General features: G+C 41.0%; 1 protein-coding gene across 1 annotated transcript in view; it reads left to right on the forward strand.

The window, feature by feature from the left end:
• lrmda (leucine rich melanocyte differentiation associated) overlaps nt 1–19,168 on the forward strand; it is a 305,490-nt gene that overhangs the window by 177,286 nt on the left and 109,036 nt on the right. The window lies entirely within an intron of this gene.

Here is a 19,168-nt window from a genome sequence, read left to right on the forward strand (position 1 = left end):
TTTAAGCAATCAATCTATAAGCAACACCTGAGCAATTAGAAACACCCATCAGTCACATGTTCGAATACTTTTGCTCCCTTGAAAAGCGAAACAAAAGGTGCTCTCTCCAGAGTTGTTCAACACATCGAGATGTAAATAGCATGAAATAAAAGCTGGAATTATGAACTTTTGTCTCATTCATCTTTTGATCTGAAACCCAAATCTCTTCAGTATTCAACAAAAACAAACGAATTGACCTTGCCGTCCCAATACTTTTGGAGAGGTCTGTATTTTTCCAGTTTGGTGGATCATGATTAGTTAGGTTCTTAAGCGCCAGAAAGATAGGAGCTAGCCACTGAAATATTGTTTTTCAATGCAAATTTGTCTGTTCGATCGTGTGTTTTTGCTTCCTCGTTTCGCCTTGCTCTTGTTTTTCCACCATAAGTATTTCCGGTTTTCCTCATTACTAGTACAATCTTTTCTTGTGTAGATTAGACGTGGTTATCTTGTCTCTGTACAGTTTTCTGGACTTGGTTTCTTATTAGTGTATTTAGGTTTCTTCCTTGCGCTATCCTAATCCTGTTATTCGTCTCTACAGCTGTGTTTTTCTGTTACCGCCTTTGCGACACCTTTTGTTGCAACTCTTTACGTTCGTAGTTTCGCTTCCTTGTTTTATCGGCGACTAGCTTCCATTGTGCTGCGCCTATCCACCTGTAGTGTGTTTCGTTATCATTATTGTAGCTCGCGTCAGCCTTTTGCTGCGAAGTTTTAGTTTTTGTATTTGTCTTTGCTTACATTGTTCGTGCACCCTTAGTTGAATAAAGAAGTGTTTATTTGCTCCTAATATTGTCTTGGCTCTGCTTTGGGGTTCAAAGTTCTGTACACCCGATTGTGTCAGTAATGATCTGTTCACATCGGAGGACTCACTAGCCAGATTTACCATACTTTAGGTGTCAAGTGGCTCAAGCATGTTTGGAATGGCCTAGTGGGAGTACGCCTTCAATGTCAAGTTCATTTTTTCATAGTAACGATTGATTAACAACACCTTTCAATACTCTTCCCAGTTTTCTCCATCAATCCTTCCTGACTAAGTGGTTGCTTTACTTCATTTCCTGTGATATCCTTCCATGGTCTCTGGGTTAAAAAGTGCATCTTCCCCTTCTTTTTAACACACCCCTTGGTTAAAGTGTTCTTCAAAAGGCATATATTTCATTGCCAGCTGACAGCCTCAACACCATAATTGACCTGAGAGCTTCCATCTCACTCTCGTGGAATTCTCTGTTGTAACGTGTGTCAACTAGATAAAAATGATTCTCATCTCTCCTCATCTCCGCATTTCCATTTACAAAGACGGCTGACTGACTGACTGTCTGGGTGACTGGCAGAGGCACCATTATCATTCTGTTTGAATGTGGGTGATCAGGCTAGAGGGGTTGGGGCTATGAATGGTTCCATTGTTTGAAACAGGTGCTCCGTTCAGAGTATGACTGTAGAGCTTTTAGATGGGTTAAATAGCGGTGGTAATGTTGGGATTTGATCTATATATTTTTTTATTCTGTCTCGTGGACTGCCTGGTAGGGCTGTCAATGTGTCAAAGTTTCATGCTGACAAAATTGGCTTTCATTACATGTGCAATTGACCTTCACACTAGTTGTATTCTTAAAGTGGATATAATGGATCAGAACCTAATGGTTATAATGTTCTATCTATTATCCTATGTTAAGTGACAATATTGCCTTATCCTGCATATTTCTTAATGCCCCTTTGGTTTGTGTCATGCAAGACAGATAAGACTTGCAAAGAGCGTATTGATCAGGAAATTAGCTGTCAAAACTGCTCAGACCAGCATGTTTGAGGACAATGCACTCTATATGCATGTACAGCCCTATTTGGCCCCTGTTTTTTTTTTGTCTGCATCCTTCAAGTTACTGTATTGTTTCACTAGTACCCTAAGGTTTTGGGATAGTCAATCACATATAACACGTTATTTCTTCCTGTTCTTTTCATTTAACTGCAATCCAATGAGAAACATTTTTGAATCATGGATTTCTTTTTTTTTTTTTTTTTTTTTAATCTTTTGGAGAAACATGCTTTTCATCAAACAATAAGGTAATGTTTTATAGGTATGCATTAGCCTGATATTTTTCAAAGGATTATAATTCAATTAAAGAACAATACATGCATATTGTTCAGCCCAGATAAACTGTTACTTTTCTCATTGCGAACACTAGGCCTAATCTTAACCCAAATGTAGGACTTTTTCCACAAGCGAATCAATGATGCGGCCTGGCATTGGTAAAAAAAAAAAAAACTACTTACACATAGAATCCGATTGCCCCAATGTCATCCCTATCTGTCTCAGAACCCCTAAGGGGCATGTTTACATGGTATCATTCTCATTACAAATACTAAACATAGCCAGAATTTGTGACTTTCTCCACACGGGTTAATAAGCGCCCTCATGGAAAGTGACCATGCAGCTATGATATCATGGCATTGGTAAAAACTCACGAAGCGCCCAATCAGAATGCCCCGATGTCATCCCAATCTTTCTCAACTATCCCTTGCCGCCATTGACCATCGTACAACAGGCCTGGAAGAGCTCCTCTCACCTTCAGAAGCACGCTAGCTCTTAAAATGTTTCATTAAAGGTGTCTTTCTTACTGGCGTGAACTATGATTTGGACAATCGTGACCTACCCGCGTGTTTATTTTGCTTTTGTCCATGCTTACAAAGCAGCCGGAGGCATCTTGGGGGGGAAAGCGACACTTGGTTCAAACAAGCTTTTAGAGAAGGTCCAGTCCCACTCACTGGTAAGCCTGTTGGACATCAGGCTTTGTCCCCTCTTATAGACTCCTTATCAGTGGCCTGATGCGCTTGTCCCCTCACATGTTCCTCTTGTATTTCAGCTCGGCCAATTGGATGGCCTAAGTGCCCAAATTGAGCCATTTTGTCTCACTCTCAAACAAACTCGGACCTATTATGTGTGTGTGTGTTTTCTTTCACACACACTTCTTGTCTCGTTTCCACGTTGGCCTTGCTCTGTGTAGTTTGTCACTGCCTTTTTCCGCTCTCAAGTTTGAGGCGCTAGCCTTGTGAGGGGTCAGTGTTTCCACTCCAGCAGTGTCAACTTCAATCTGCGGCGATTTGCTGTGAAATGTGTGCCATGCATGGGGGGCCCGCAGGTCAAGGCCCCCGGTAATTGATGTTGCTTATTCATCTAATATTTTTACTTGTCCAACCTCGCTGCGGCGCAGCATCGTGTTTTTTTGTCTGTCTAAAATGTTTGAAGCTTTAGTGGAGGTCTTAGGGCCCTGAGAAGCATCCCCCTGCTGCACCTTGCCTGTGTTCCTACCTAGCGGGGGGCTCCATGCCGGGGACACATGCACAAAGGAGGCTTCCCTGCAACACAAGGCCTGGAGGACATCTCATAGCGTGACACTGAGCTCTGGGGGACACACAATGACCGAGGCACAAAAGAGGCCCCTCTCAAGACGGGACGCGGAGGACATCTAGCATGATAAGCAGGGCAGCTCTCATTGTAATTAGCCACGGAGCCAGCCTGACCAATTGCCTCATGAGATCAGTGAACTATCAGTAAATAGTTGGAAGCAAGAAAGGAAAGAACGTAATTGGCAAGGCCGGCAAATTGAAAGTGATGCAGCGATGCCGTTGAAGATATACGGCTCCGGGCAAATGCGACAGCTCGACGGGAAAACCGATATCCTCCCGTCGCTTTTTTTCCACTAGCCGAAGAGCAGGATGAAACCCTCGACCTGTTTAACTACAGAAGGCGGAGAAAGTAACGACAGAGCCGTGTTTAATTGGGAACCCTTTGGCATGTCAGCCAGCTGCTTGGGTGGCATGTCCTCCGGGGCCCTTTGAAGAGGGCCGATTTAGAGAAGAGATTTGGATCATTACACAAGAAAGAACACTTCATAAGTACCGACATGAGTTGGAGAAATGACGGTTAATGATGTTGACAGCAAATCACCTCTGCTGAATTACAGAGAGATTTGACTCAACTTGCCTTATTTAATGAGCCTCACTCAGCAAAGGTAATGGGCCAGCGGTAAGACAGAGAAAGGCGGGTGAAGTGGCGGGGGAGATTTAGATTTTTTTTTTTTTTTCCTTTTCCCCTCAAGGGACTGCATTGCTCCCTTGGTTAGACACTGCGGGTCGGCACATACCTGCCTTTAAACTGTCATGTCAGGGGAATACTGAAGTAGAAAGGTCATCCTTAATAAAGAGAGTTCACACTTGAGCTGTGCATGTTCTATTCATTTAGGTTCCTGTGAACAATCTAATAAAAGCCGATACAAGAGCTGTATCAGAAGTGATGCCTTTGCAAAGATCGGAACGTAGAGTTTTGATTGACACTGTCAGAGATGTATTCATTCAACAATATTTTTATCTAATGCGGGAAGTTTGTTTATAGTCATATTTACTTTCTGTAGTACTGTCTGTGGAAAGTGTGTTGCAGGGGGTGGAGGAGGTAAGTAGTTGTTACACACTTGAACAACTCTCAGATGCTGGCTTGTATATGTCCTCTCTTGTTTTTTTTGTTTGTTTTTTTTTAAAAAGGTGAAGGGTTATGCTAAAGTTGGCCCTGCGGGTGGCGATGATCCATTGATGTTAAATCTTCTCATCCGAAGGGTATTTAAAAAATAAATAAAACTAAGCACACTGTTGTACTTATTAAAAGCCTCACAGGAGTGCTTCTTGTTCACTGAAACTAACTTTTTCATTTTCTTTCCGGAGTGTAGTGTTGACAAGCAGACAGCGTTTCAAAAAATGGAACATAGTGAAAACTGGACAACTGGAAATAGTTGGGCTGGCTGAGAGTTTATTACGGAAGCTCCGCAGTCGTGGGTTAGGCCACTTTGTTGGGTTTTCCAAAACAAATTCTTCCTATAGCAAGTAATGGAAAAAGTACAAAGGTCACCATCATAAAACCTTCATTAATTGTACAGGGAATGTTTTAAGTAAACTTTTAATATGCATACCTCTCACACAAGTGTAAGAATATGTTAACCACACTTCATTCCAAAAGGTGAAAACTAAAAAGTCTCAAAGAATTGAGGGTGCACTTGAGGCCACTCACTTATTAGCATTCATAATTTTCATACAATAAGTATAACAATAAGACAACTTTATTTAATAGTAACGTGTAAAAACAATAAACGAGGTATATTGATTGGTTTCACGTGACATCATGCAGGAGTTTTTGTGCAAATTTTTTGAACAATTTTTGAATTCTGAATTGATGCATTCAACTTACATGTTTTGGCAGTATTTGTGTATTTAGCCTTGTTAGCTAAATGGCAGGGATGAAATATCAGGTCCACCTCACTTCATGGTGATCTCAGAGCAGCAGCACGGTGAAATAGTGGTTTTGCCTCACAGTCAGGAGATCCAGGCTCGAAATGCACATGTAACATATCTGTGTGGAGTTTACATGTTCTCTCTGTGTTTGTGTGGGTTTTCGCATTCCAAAAACATGCATCTTAGGTTCATCGAAGACTCTAAATTGTCCATAGTTGTGAATGTGAGTATTAATGGTTGTTTGACTATCTTAGCCCCGCGATTGGCTGGCGACCTGTCCGGGGTGTACCCTGCATATTGCCCCGAGTCAGCAGGAATAAGCTCCAACTCACTCGTGACCCTAATGAGGACAAGCACGATACAAAACGGATGGATGGATTTAATTTTATTTTCTTATTGAACAGTGAGGATATTGCGTATTATAACCCTTTCCGTCATGTGCTTTTCAAATGTCTGCTTTTTGGAGCGTACCTTTAATACACTAAATGCATGCACTGTAAAAGATGTTCACGCGATAAGAACACAACTTTCCATCTCTGTCATCTACATTTGAGTGTTGTCTACTTTGATCAAACCAGCTTATCTACACAAAAGGACATTGATTCCATCCTACAGCTCATTTGCTATTTCTAATCATGCATGTTTATGTGCAACTTTTTGACAAACAGCTTAACTGACAGCATGACGGTTGATGTGCGGTTGTGTTTTTTTCCCCTCCTCCCCTTCACCCTTTACATATATTTGACTGTCAGGCCATCAAAGTGACAGACATATCTGTCTGCGCCTTTGAGCGTGTTACGCTGAATGATAAACACACGCGCTCTTAACCCATGTATCACGTGCCAATTATGCATTGATAGAGATGTCGTGGGGAATGTAACATTTAAATTAAAATGATGGTGTTCCGTTTCAAAGTCGCCTTGCGCGCTGACATGTTCTATTTTCTCGCTTCCCGCCAGGGAAGTAAGACAAAACAAAAGGAAAAGAAACTATCTCACAGGTCACATCAATAACTTTGAGGCTTTCTCTTCCTTATTGCCACACCTAGATGTCAATCATTGAGTCTATTATTAGTCCTCTTGAAGCCTTGACATGCCCTTACAGTGACTCACCTATCAGATTTCATTTTGCTAAGACGATTACAATTACACATACAACAACTAATTTCAATGCAAATACACTAATTCCAGCAATACCTAAAAAAATGCTGCTAGTTTACAGTATCACTCTGTAAACGAATTTTGGTCAGGTATCTTCAAATGCTGAGTAGTTTTACTTTATAATAGTGTTCTTATGCAGTGGTTAACTTTAACACTGCGTTTGTATGACAGTTAATAGTTATAGTTACACCGGTTTAGCAAAAAGGCCATGAGTCGTACTGATGCCCAAATGCTCATTTTAGTTCTCTTTCTCCACTGATGATGTTACAAAATCACGAGACTCTGTGAAAACTGTAAGTAAAAACAAAAGTACAAATGAGTCATTCAGGCTAATGCTATCAAACTGTACAATACATAAGACATGACGCATCAAATTTATGCTCAAAGCATAATGTAAACAACCAAAAGATGAAATACAGATTTAAAAAAAGCACAATTACAGTGTGTGTCTCCTTAACATAAATGTGGATACTGCTTCCATACCCGTCATCCCGCTTCTACCCACAATTCCACAGTCCAAACTCAAAACAGACACGGGTCGTTTGACCATACACTTTCAAAATAAAATGTCTTCACATCAAGGCGTTTAAACATCACAACTGAAACCATGTAGTATGACATGACATTTACACAGGTTATTTATAACATAAACCTTTTTGTCTTTTATTTATTGTGTTGTATTTATATTCCTATTTATAACTTTTTTAAATACGCCACGAACTCAAATCTGTGCTTTTTTTTTTTTCAACTTAAAAATTTACATATGTAATGAAATCTCTCTCTGAGACAGTTCCAATAGTGGTAAAATGCTACATAAAACCTTGCCTGTAAAGTTTGAGCGCAAACGTTCTTCTTGCTGAAACTAATTAATTCGCTATACATTATTTCCTATTGGGGCACTGGCGGTGTTGCTGCCTTTCATGCATATGGCGCGGGTTCGATTCCGGGCCAGTTCCCCAATATCCAGCGAATGCCTGTCTCTAATCCTGTTTAAAAATGGGCAGGTTGCTTCAGGAAAGGCATCTGGCGTAAAAACTGCACAACAAGTCCTGCGAGTGGCTCACTGTGGCGAAAGCTGAATGTTGCAACAACATTATTTCCAATGAGTGAAAAATTATAATTTTCCACTCAACTGCATCGAGGCTTGATGCATTAATTGCCGACGTTGCTTGTCTTATTTTCGTGTCGCTGCTTGTCCTCCATGTTGAGATTATGAAATTATCTTTTAGAAACATTGTGACACAGCATAGCTTTATTGGCATCATTTTGACATTTCTCTCTCTGTACCTGAAGCACGGCAAGCCTCTTAATAATACACAAGTAAAGGCAGCTAATTATGCCACTGTAATGACAAATAGCAATCGCGCCTGTTGAATAAAAGCTGTCTTTTGGTTCTTTTGATTGCAAACATTAAGTCATCATTCTGGAAGAGTTTGAGGCATTTGTTATCATTATGCAAATCATGGTACAAGATGTGTTTCTCCGAAATGATATCTCCAGGGACCTCCGTGCCTTATCAAGTTAATTACCTCGTGTTTAAAAGCCCCCTCCTGTGCTCGGAGGTCCCAATTACAGGCCCCACCTGTTCTGTTTGTGGGATGTGTATTTGTTACATGTGTCAGCGTCGTGTTTTCCAGCAGAGCGCAAGTTAGGGGAGGGACCACCGGTTGGACCCCTCGCTGGGCCCATCGTGTTAGCTGCAGCATCCTTTGTATGGGCGGGGACGGGCATTCCGCGAGACTCGCCGAGCATGTATAGACAGCAGCAGAAGCTTTTTGATTCGCACTAATTACCTTTGCAGGGAAATGTCGGGGCTTGAAAGGATTTGTGTCAGCGAGTGGGAGATCAAAGATTGCAACGCTGCGCATTTTAATGCAAACACCTGGGGGGGTAATAGGGAACTGTTTGTGTTTGGGAGGGAGGGAGGAAACGAGGCATGCCTGGTGGTCGTCTTGCTCCACCAAAGCTGTTGACCAATCGCACGGCACATCCTGTTTCGTTATGACAATCTCAACTCGTATGACGTATCTTGCTGGTCTCCAATTTCCAGGCGGCACACAAATTGTGCCTCAGAGTGCCCAGAAGAAGTATAGCGATGACCTTGGGGAAATTTGATTGGGTGCTTAGTAAGTTACGAGCAATGCCATGGCGTTATTGCCACATCATCGCTTTTTTATCTAAGTCGTCTTCTTAGGAGCCATAATGTTAAAATATCAGATTTTGTTTTCTTAAAATTAAAACACCATTCTTGTAATATTACAAGTTCATTCTCTTGCATTTTTATGACTAAAACTAAAAGTTAAAATTCCAACTTTTTATAAAATTACTACATTTTGCTTGTAATATTAAAATTTTATTCTAGAAAAATTATGAAATTGTACATGCATTTTGACAGTTTTATTCTAGACAGATTACAACATTTTTCTCACAATATTAAGGGTTTATTCTTGTGAAATTTGTACTTGTATTATTATGGTTTTATCTCCACAGTTTTTTCCCCCCAAGATTTTTGTGGTAATTTTATGTTTTTTTTTCATTTTTGTCATTTTGTCATAGAACTGATTCTTAACACCTTTTTACATGTTATTACAACTCCTGATATTCATAAAGTAACTGTTTTCTCATTATAGTATGCCTTTAATCTCTCTTTATTTTATATATTTTTACTGTACTATATTGTCACTTGGCAGCTCTTTATTTTTTTTTACTGTACTATATTGTCACTTGGCGGCACGGTGCCCATATGGTTTTCACATCTGCCTCACAGTTCTGGGGACTGGGGTTCAAATACGTGTGCCCTGCGATTGGCTGGCAACCAGTTCAGGGTATACCTCGCCTCTGCCCGAAGATAAGTGGGATAGGCTCCAGCACTCCCGCGACCCTTGTGAGGATAAGCGGCTCAGAAAATGGATGGATGGATGGATGGATGAATGGGTTCAAATCCCCAGCCCCGCCTGTGTGAAGTTTGCATGTTCTCCCCGTGCCTGCGTGGGTTTTCTCCGGGCACTCCGGTTTCCTCCCACATCCCAAAAACATGCATGGTAGGTTAATTGAAAACTCTAAATTGCCCGTATGTGTTAATGTGAGTGTGAATGGTTGTTTGTTTATATGTGCCCTGTGATTGCCTGCCGACCAGTTTGGGGTGTACCCCGCCTCTCGCCCAAAGATAGCTGGGATAGGCTCCAGCACGCCCGTGACCCTAGTGAGGATAAGCGGAACGGAAGATGAATGAATGGATAATGTCACTTATTGTCTGTTTGTGTGTGTGTGTGTGTGTGTGTGTGTGTGTGTGTGTGTGACCCAAATACTCTTTTGTTTGGCTGGGGGGGAAAAGATCACTAGAGCAAACCCCAATGCAATTTTTCAACTTTAACACATTAGTTAATTTTTTTTTAACTCCCCCCCACTTGGGGTTCTGATTGGGGGGCCGTTTCTCCCAGTCACGCCCTTCCACTGTTATTGCCCATGTGAGCATTGCAGAACGATGGAGCACCCCCTCCAAGGACTACAAAAAGGGTGGCTACTCTGAACTGCTGTTCGGCGCCTAGGCACAAACAACTGTCAGGACTCAAAGGCGGAGGGAGGCTACCCTCTCGTCCGTCGGGGCGAACCCCAATATACAGGCGCCTCTCACCGGGGGCCAAAAAGTATACCCACAGCTACTCGCCGCCTCTCACCGGGGGCAATTCCGGAGTGGAAGAGAGTCCCACCCCTCTCAATAGGACTACCAGAGCCACGCCGTGTGTGGAGGCGAGCCAGACCGCACACACCAGCTCAGGCTCCTTCCCTGTCCCACGTCCCTAGATCTCCTTCCTGCACTTCCTTGATGTCAGCGTGTGCGCACGCCTCCTCTTTTGTCATGTTTGTGTGTGTCAGCCGCCTCACATCACACTGACAGACATTTCATGGCGGTGGTTTTTAATGCGTGCCTGGACATCACTGTGGCAGGGTCATCCATCAGACTTCAAGACAACATCGATCATTTGCCGTGAATGGAGCGCGCGGCTAGTGATTATTTGCTATTAGGTGGATGCTGAGGCATACAAATGGCTGGCAGTTGACAGTTGAACTCACTCAGATGTAATGCGGGACGCCCCCCTTCTCTCCAGCTCTCTCTTTTCTCTCTATCTCTCTGTCTGAGGGAAATTGTTGACAGGCGTTGGGGCTGAACACTGTAATGACGCACTGAGCAATCCTTCCGCACAGATAGAATTTTCAATTATTGTCTTCTTTTGCTGGCCTATTAGAACAGAGCATGAGGTGATTTCCTGTTTTGTTGCCCTTTAATTCAAGTCATCTCATTTTGAGTGCACGTAATACAATATGCCCTGGCTGATTGAGCCAGTCTTATTAGGCTGAGTGTTTCCAGCATGCATGAGAGCGTGCTTGTTTATGCATTAATGCCATTGGTGAACTGATTTGCGCTTGCTGGGAGAGAAAATGCAGCAAGACTAATCAGCAGCAATGTATGTAGTGACTATACATATAGTGGCGCAGAAAAATATTTGCCCCCTTCTCAAATTCTTTTTTTTTTTTTGCCTAGTTTTATATTATTTATAACTTTTTTTTTTTTTTCTTTTTTTTTTTTTACTCATTGTCGGGCTTTATTCTGATCACATTCTGACTTCTGTAAATTTAGATTTTTTTTCTCTTTAAAATTACTCAAGTTTTTCTCACAATATTTTGACTTTATTTTCATACAATTACATTTTATCCTAATATTGCCAATTTATTCTCCTAAAACTATTGAATTTTCACTCCTATTATTAGGATTTTAATCTTGCGATATTCTGTCTTTATTTACATATTTTTTTCCTTGTAAACTTATGAATTTTTATTGTATTCTTACACCTTTAATCATGTAAAAAGTTGACTTAATTTCTGTAATTTTGACAATATTTCAACTTTTTTTCATCAAATTATGATTTATCGTTATATTATGAATTAATGTGTTAATTCCCTTTTTCTTTAAAATTACAAATGTTCTTGGAATATTAAGTGTATTTTGCGTACTAAGCAATAATGCCATATGTAAGCCATGGATTTCATTACAAGGCGGGGCCATCTTGATGTGGTGCCATAGAAATTAAACTACATTATGGATTACGGATTTTGGTCGATTGTGGAGAATTGTTTGCTCTGTGCTAAGCAATTGAGGCAAAATGGTGTGCACTACTTGACTACAACCTGCAGAGACGCTGTTGATTCCTTCTCAACCAGTGTTCAGGTGCATGTTCCCAGCATGCATGAGTACTTGTTTGTGCCGCATTGATGTCCTCGCCGACCGAGACTCAGGCGGTAAATTGATTCACTGACAAAGGAAGGCATTTGTCACGTGGATAGACAACTAGACACTCGATTCAATCGTTCACAATGCACATGGGCATGCAGTGTGTGAGTAAGGGAGGCTTGTATCTGCCGTGTATCTCTCCGCGTATTGTGCACGGGAAGTGTCTGTCATTGGGAAAACTTTTAACAGAGACTTCCACGTTTCTGAATGCTTCATTGGCAGGGAAGCAAGGCAGACCTCCCCAGTTTTGTCCTGTCCACCTTCTCTGCTGCGTCATCGTCAGAGCTTCCAGGGTCGGCGCGGGGTCAAGCAAGGCTTATGAGGTTGAACCTGACAAGAATGTCTGTCAAGTTCTTATCCCAGGGCCAGGCTTGATCCCGGGGTCGTTATTAAGTCGGGGATTGGAGGAACCCGAGGCCAGGTGATGTTGACCTTAGTGCAGTGGCTCTGATTTGTTCTGGCCCTGGCTCTTACTCCGTGTGTGTGTGTGTGCGCGTGTGTGTGGATTGACAGGATCTTGTCTGATTCACTGCACGCTCTGCTCCTCCGTCAGCGCTAATGACATCGAGAGGGAATATTAACCTCACGCACTCAGCAGGGAGATCCACGGGAGTAGCCTATCATTCAGAAAGTGCAGGGTTCATATCTATCAAACACACTTGTTCATTTTTAGCAATTCAACACTCTCCTTATATAGTGTTTAAATTATATCATAACATTGAAAACACATTTACAAAATGGCATGTGTGTGGTTGCTTGTTTCTAATACAAAGTGTAACGCAAATGTATTTGTTTGGGAGACCACCTCTGTCAGCCAATGGAGATGCTCGTTGTTAGCATGTCATTATGAAAGCTTTCTTCACTGGTTGTTGGGCTGCGCACTTTTAACAGTAGCTACCCTTTACATTAGTTTGAGTTTGCGAATGTTTTAATTTAAAAAAATTTGTTTTCGTAAATTTGTTTTGCATTTGCATTTTTTACATTTATTTGGAGTATGTATTCTTTTTCTTTTTAATTTTTTCCAATTATGTAAATGTTTTTGGTTTTATAATTTTGTTTTCAATTTTATAAAATTGTTTTCATTTATTTTGTTTGACTTTGCAAAATATTCATATTTTCTAAATTTGTTTTGGAAATTGTAAATAAATTTTGTAGCTTTGTCTGCGATTGGCTGACCTCCAGTTCGGGTGTACCCCGCCTCTTGACCGAAGATAGCTGGGATAGGCTCCAGCATGCCTGTGACCCAAGTAAGGATAAGCGGAACAGAAGATGATGAATGAATAGTAGCTTTGTTCTACGTTTATTACATTTGTTTTCAATTTTATATTTTTTCTCATTTGTTTAAATTTTGCCATTTGTAGAAATCTTTTACATTTTATAAATAAAAAATATATATATTTTTGTAAATTCGTTTTAAATTCTGTAAAACTATATTGTATATACAGTATTGTGTAACATTTATTTGAATTTTGTAAATTTCTTTTACAGTTCATGATTGACATTTTGTATGTTTATTTAAAATACTCAGTCAGCCTTTCTATATTCCACGTAATAAATCAACAGCATGAGGCAATGAGTGGCGAAATTCCTCAACATTGTCGGCAACAAAGAACTTTTCAAGTTATATTTCACAGATTTCTCCTCACTTGAATTCTCTCAGCAGGAGGATATTTTGTTTTTGCAAATGATGCAACCTCTTGCAAAGTTCAATCCGACATGCCGCTTCCAATTGACAGCTATGTCTTTTTGCATTTTTGGCTATCAGGAGCGAGCACGGCGCAATAGTCAGAGCCGATTAAGAGTGAAACCACATAAAGAGAATGGCTGCCGGCGCCTTATGTTCTCTTAATGATTTGCATTGCCATTAATAGTCATTTGGAGCTGCCTACAGTAAGAAAGAGACGTGTAATCCCGTTCCCATGTGTGAATTGACACGTATTCACAAGGAGGGGTGATGTCCTGGTTGTGCGATCTGTAAATGACTGCCACCTGAGGCCTGGCACTGCAATGAAGGAGGAGTGCCACACTGTCTCCGGGTGAGAAAGTGCAAGCTGTGTGGCGGGAGGGAGATGGAGTCTGATAATGGCGCGTCTAATTTGCCGTCGCCGTCAGGGATGCGTATGGAGAGGCGTAAAAGGCCGACGGGAAGAGGCCTGACAGGATCTGTGTGGAGGTGGCAGCAGGGATGTTTGTTGGGAAGGTTTGAGGGGTTGCCTTGAATTCATTAGCTTTATAGATGTCATTTGGTTTTGTTAATCCGAAAAAGTGCTTTTGATGCTGCATTTTTGGTGTATTTTGATGTTTATTTGTATCTTTGTTTAGTTTTAGGTTTTAGTATGGAGATAGAGCCGTGACTCTTCGTATATTAATACAAAAATCTGGAATTTGTCACTATTATGCCTCATTTACATACAGTATTACTGTAGTTTTCTTTTCTTCATTCACTTCCATTGGTTTATGACCATATGATTTATTCATGACCCATTACAGTGAACATAGTTCCTTGGCACCAAAATGCTACAAAATGGTAGCAAAGCAATAGTTTTATTGCTCTGGCCTGAGGTTCCAAACGAAATCCGCAAATATGTGAATTTGCAAATGCCAAACGGAAAATATGGGGAGGGTTCACTGTATTGTATAGTTACATGGCAGTCTAGCGGTTAGCACTTCTGCCAAACAGTTTTGAGGGTCGAAGTTCAAATCTCAACTCCAGCCTTCCTGAGTTCGCATGTTAACCCATGTACCCCACCTCTCGCCCGAACTCAGCTGGGATAGGCTCCAGCTCACCCGTAACCCTAATGAGGACAAGTGCTATAAAAATTGGATGGATCGATGTATAGTTACAGTTTTGTAACAATGTAGCCATAATTAATTTCATAATTAATTTCATAATTAATTTCAGTACCACCCAGGCGTGCAATTATTTGCAGTTGGATGCCTAGACCGGCTGCCACCGAAACTAGGGATAGGCCTAATGGTCGATTAATTGAACGTTCAGGACGCTGTTGATTGTGAGGAATCGATTATCGATTGATGGTATCTTGAAGCGACTGAGGCTTATTGGAGTGCACTGCTAAGCTACAATGAGCAAAGGAGCTGTTGATTCACAACATGCTACCAGCAAAGGTGGCAATTGAAAACTCACTAATATGATCAATAACAACACTAGCCTGGAAAAAGGAGTTCAGAACATGCAGGGATACTTCATCACTCCAGGAAATTCTATTAAAAAAACTATTGATTCATTGCTATCAAATGAATCAGAACAATTGTGTTATTGATTAGGCAATTCATTCCTAAATTATTGATGTAGCTACAATAATTTGCGCTAGACTTCCCACTTTCACTAAGTCATATATTATATTAAATATGTAGGCTTATTTGTAATGTAAATAGAAAAAGAGGGTATGTAACATTTTATCATCTCACTTTTGAATGATATACTTTAGAATGGCTCCAAGTAATTAAATAAAGCGCAGGGTAAAATAAATAATACAGCAAATGTGTCTCGCCGTCTGAATATTTCTCGACTATTTCAGGCTGAACTGCTCTCCACTCTCCCTGCCCACATTCAACCCTTTATTAGGTTTATTAAAGGCCGCCGCGTTCCGCCTTGCCCAGGTCCACTCGCGTCTCTCATTCATTACGCCACCTTATCCTGGCAGGCAATCTGAAGTGCGCTCTGAATAGTCCATTATGCACATATGAAGGCCATGGTGGCACCGCTATTGGTCAATTCATCAAACGTTTATCTGTTGCCCTCTGAACGAGACCTCGGTTTTTACTGTCGGTCTTCAGCAGTGGCCTTTCTGTTTGAGCTAACGTTTCAATGCATTTCTGAACCATCTTTGCCTTTTAGCGCTTATTAATAATTTTAGCATCTTTCAATAATCAAGCAAATATGGATTTCATATCACATTTAATTTGAAAACAAGACAACGGGGCAGTATAATACTGCTGGGCCAGAGGTAAGTCACAGCAGTTGGGTAAGTCAACATTAGCATGAGTGTGAATTTATTGATTTATTTTAAGATATTCTAGTATTTAAAGTCATGAGGAATCTACTCGACCAATGAAGAACCATCAGCAGTGTATTTATTTTTTTTTTTTGCATATATGGCATATAATAATGAATAATTTTAGCTTGTTTAAATAACTTAGCAAATAGGGATACATATCATATTTTTTCAAGAGGGAACTGTGGGCAGACAAAATGGGGTCAGTGGTGTAAAATACTGCCATGGCCAGAAGTAAGGCACCGCGACAGGGTAAACCGACATTGTCAATTTTGTCATTCTTACCTGCCTGATGACACATTACATCCAATAGGAGACTGAGGACAGCAAGAAAACGAACCGCTGCAGCAAAGTGGAGACTGTGGAGTATAAAAACTGCAAAGCCCACAGCCAAGAAAATGTCTCTGTTGGTAGTTTCCACACAGAATAGTCACATTGGAAAAGGGCAGATTTGATGGGCACTATGAAAGAAAACATGTTCTACAGCTCTATGTAGCTTTCACTAAAAAGGTCACGTATGATTCTTTTTGGCAGCAAGCATGAGAAAAAAGTCAGGTTAAAGCATGCAAACGAGCCAAAGCTGCCTCTTGCCATTTTTCCAGCCACCACCGTGCCTGAGGATATATGACATGACGCTGCACGGAGCGCAACATTGGCAGCCGTGACTGACATTTCAGCCAATATCGGTCAAGGGTTTTCTTCACTGGGTTGTCATCAGTGGTTTATCAATCACTACGTCTGCGTTAGTATCCGTCCAATCGATCCGCCGCTCGATGGCTCCGCTGTCCTTGTCTGCTTTATCATCATCATCTTCATCCTACCGGCGCGCTGACACAGTGTTCCGGATGAATATTTCTATTGTTGTTGTCGGTGCAGTTTAGTAGAGGATTATGCACGCGGTGCACACGTGATGTATGAAGCTGAGTTACACGTGCAAAGTGGTAGTCGTTAGCGTAACGGATTAGCTGTGATAGGTGGATGATAATTATCTTAAGAGAATTATTCATCATCTCACCTCGTTAAAGAAAAAGCAATAAAAGCATCCTGAACTGTACATACCATAAATCCAAGCATGTTATGTTTTATGGTAATTACTTAGCATATTCAATGAATAACGTCATTATTATTATTGGGGTTCTTCATTAATTAGCCACCGATCTAATGAGATCCAATACAAGAGCTGTACGGTCAGTTTAGAGAGGTATTAATCTAACATTATGGTTATTATTGTGGTTGTACATTCCACTGGTTGTGATATTTTGCTTTATGAAGCTAATTATGGTGTACAGTCCTGCTCACCATTATTAGCACCCATGAAGTAGTAAATGTGGAATATCTCCTGAAGAAAATGAATCAGGTGAAACAACAGTTTTCTACAGAGAAAACAGCAAATGATAAACGTTTTATGGACAGATGAAACAAAAATAGAGCTTTTTAGCAATGCACACAAACAGCACACAATGAAGGCTTTAAGGAAAAGAACACCCTGCCAACAGTCAAGCATGGTGGAAGATCCATAATGCTGTGAGGCTGCTTTGCTATATCTGATACTGGAGGCCTTGACGGTATCACAGGTATCATGAAATAAGAAAATGATCAAGAGACTTTAGAGCGAAATCTCTTACCCAGTGTAAGAGAACTTGGTTTGAGGTGAAGATCATGGGTCCTCCAGCAAGACAGCAGCCCAAAGCACACATCCAAAAGCACACAGGAATGGTTGAAAAGGTGAAAATGGCCAGCAATGAGTCCTGATCTCAATCCAACTGAAAATATTTTGGGGGGAGCTGAAATCTGCCATGAGGCAAAAGAACCCTGTAAATGTTCAAGAGCTTGAAGAAATTGCAAAGGAAGAGTGGGAGAAAACACCACCTGAGTAGTGCAAAAAGCTTATCGATGGATACAATAAACGTTTGGAGGCTGTCATCGCGCCGCTGCACTGTGCAACCAAAAATTGAGGAGGGGTGCCAATATTGCTGTGCATGGTGTTTTCAGGTTTTTTTCTCTCTTTGAAATTACAATCTCTAAGCTAAAAAAAAAATGTCTTTGTTAAATTACTTTGGACCTCCAATTAAAACATCCTGATGATATAAATTTGGTATATTTCCATTTGTTACTGAAGATATTTTCCAAGTTATGTAAAAAATGAAGGGGTGCCAATAATGGTGAGCACGATTGTACCTAATAAAGAGGCAGTGAGAATTATAGCATTATTCTTACGGTATTTGAACATTTTAACAGGCTTAACTGTGTTTCAAGTCAACGAATTAAGACTGTGTTGCACATCATGCACCTTTTATTTTATTATTATTGTTTTCGAGTTAATGTCAGACTAGCTTTGGTGGCCTATTGGCTAACACTTAAGGCCTTTTCATGCGGCACTTGCTCAGTGTGAACCGTCCATGCGGCAGCACGCGATGACGACGGCACGCCCATGTAACCTTGCCCGTATTTGGCAATGCTGAAGTAGCAGCCTACAAGGAAATAGGAAGCCAAAAAAAATAATACGGAATGGATGCATCCAGTAGTAATTTCACAGCAGCATCTTGGTGAGTTTAAGCTAGTTTGTGAGCTACAGTTCCACTAAGAGCGCTTCGAGGTGTATTTCAAGCTGAACGGGAGCTCACTCTGCCAGCCTGTCTCCTATTGGAGGCTCTTTCTGATGTCACCGCGACCCCGCTCCAGAATAGAACATTTTTCTATTCGAGGCATGTCACGTCAAACTTGCCGCGCTGCGACATGGCATTCTGTGGTCCCGCCCCCTCAGCACATGGGAATGGGAAAGTCAAAGGCGCGTTGTGCATTGCCAAGTGTGGTGTGAAAAGACCTTTACAGTTCTCAGGCTTGAGGTTTGAATCTCAGCTCTGGCCTACCTGTGTTTTGTATGCATTGGTTATTTTCAGGGTACTCCGACCATCCATTTGTAACTAGGTGAAGCACTTTGTCGTCTTCTCTGTGAAAAGTGCTAATTAAATAAAATCTATGTGTCCAGCGATTGGCTGACGATTAGTCCAGGGTGTTCGCCTCCTCTTTTCCCAAAGTCAGCTGGGATAGCCTTCAGCTCACAAGCACTATAATGGGTTTGTAAAAAATATAGCTCAATGGACTTAGTGTCCATTGAGTCATATTGTACGAAGCAGCTTGGAGACACATTATTGTACTATTTTAGTTTCCAGGTCATCATAGTTCTCGTTTGACATCAGTGGTACAGTCCTGTGGTTGCATCACTAAACAATCTAAGGAAGCAAGGCAAATCAACATGACTACTAACCATTTGTGCTAACATTATAAATCACTGTCAATACAATATTGTGTTGGGATCATATAGAAGTAGCTTCCGTACTGTCTCTGTTGTGCTTTTTAATTAACGTCTATAAGAGTTGGGGCTCCAGACAATTCTA

This window comes from Phyllopteryx taeniolatus, chromosome 11, assembly GCF_024500385.1.
Source record: "Phyllopteryx taeniolatus isolate TA_2022b chromosome 11, UOR_Ptae_1.2, whole genome shotgun sequence".
In the NCBI taxonomy this organism is placed as follows: Eukaryota; Metazoa; Chordata; class Actinopteri; order Syngnathiformes; family Syngnathidae; genus Phyllopteryx; species Phyllopteryx taeniolatus.